The following is a 1,581-nucleotide window of genomic DNA, read 5'->3' as shown; positions in this document are numbered from 1 at the left end:
CGACAGCAGATTTTTTTTTTTTTTTTTTTTTAAACAGGCTACTCTTTTTCTTTCTTTGTCACCTGAGGCTAGACCCACAAAAACAGACTGGAGCCATTTTAGCCCCTAACTCTAAAACACATTCCCCCATTTAGCTGCCATCAAATCCTGGAAGTGCTTAAAGGATAAGCACAGGTATATATGGAGCAACATTTTAAGASCAGTCTTACACCCTCATTTTGTTGCTATGCCCATGTTTGATGTGACCTTTGGCAAACTCCAGAGCTAAAAACTTGAGCCTGAGCTGCCACTTAGCATAGAGTGCAATGTGGGCAGCCCAGCCGGGCTGCTCCTTGGCTGCACTGCGTCTTGCCCCACCTCTGTTGAAGCATAGCGGGACTGGTGGGCAGTGTGCTCAGAGCTGCTTCAGTCAGGCCTCTCTGCAAGGATGGATGAGATTCACAGAAATTCACAGGCAGATGATATTTACCCGCTCAAGGTCATCTTTCCAGACTGTTTTTCACGACCATTCAGGCTACAAACATACTCCCTTTTTAGTAAGTGAAAGCGGTGAATCCCAAGCAGGTGCTTATTTCCTGAAGCCTGAGTTTTGCAGGAGAAGCACCTGGAGTTACTTGTTAACAGCTGGCACTGCCATAGGTGAACTGCCTGCAAGGTGAGCACGGCCGAGGTGCCGCGGTGCACACTGCCACCTTGTGCCCCTGGGCAAGCCTGGCTCTGAGGGACCGGTGTTGTCTGTGCAAGAAAGCTGCTGTATTCCTGGCTCCTCCTCCTGACCATGGAGGTTACCTACACCAGTTGCAGCTTACAGAAGTTGATGTAAATCTCTGTGCAACCAGTGCTGCTGCTGCTGCTGCTGCTTCTCCAGACTGAGCCAGAAGAGTTTCCTGGTACAGAAAAGGAGGACTTCTTGGAGGGCAACCCTGGGAGTGTTTCTGTGGGCCTGGAGGGCTGGGTACATCAAGAAAGGCTTTGGGGAGCAGCCTCTGAGTTGTGCAGTGGGGTTATTAGCTACATCAAAGTGTTTGCAGGACACTGATCTTGTTTTGTAATTGTAATTTTGTAATTTCTCTAAACCATATATTAACAGAGAAGGTCTTCAGGTGTTAAATGCTCTGGAAATCCTAAAGTATCTGGTATCAAAGGCATGCTAATTTCTATGCCTACATATTGACCATTCCCATGGGGAAAGTACCACATCCAGTGAGAAGAAAAGTCTAGAGTTTAGAAGTGTGGAAGTGAAAATAGGGAGTAATTTCAGGTAAGTAGGACAGTTTGGAATTTGCCAAGAAGATACAAACTAAGGCTACAGACTAAGCGGGAGAGAGACAGGGAACAAATGGGAGGGAACAGGAAGGAAAACCAAAAGCAGAGGATGAGCTTCTTAGGAGTTTAATATGCTGATACATGGACAGATAACTCTAAAAGCAACAGCGATCAGGTAACACCCCACTCAAAATCTCTTTCACAGAATCACACAGAATCACTGAGGTTGGAAGGGACCTCTGGAGATCATCTAGTCCAACCCCCCTGCTCAAGCAGGGTCACCTAGAGCACATTGCACAGGATTGCATCCAGGCG

Source organism: Apteryx rowi, unplaced genomic scaffold (assembly GCF_003343035.1).
Source record: "Apteryx rowi isolate R43461 unplaced genomic scaffold, aptRow1 scaffold_685, whole genome shotgun sequence".
Taxonomy (NCBI): domain Eukaryota; kingdom Metazoa; phylum Chordata; class Aves; order Apterygiformes; family Apterygidae; genus Apteryx; species Apteryx rowi.
The sequence above is the reverse complement of the archived record's forward strand: the minus strand, read 5'-3'. Positions refer to the sequence as shown.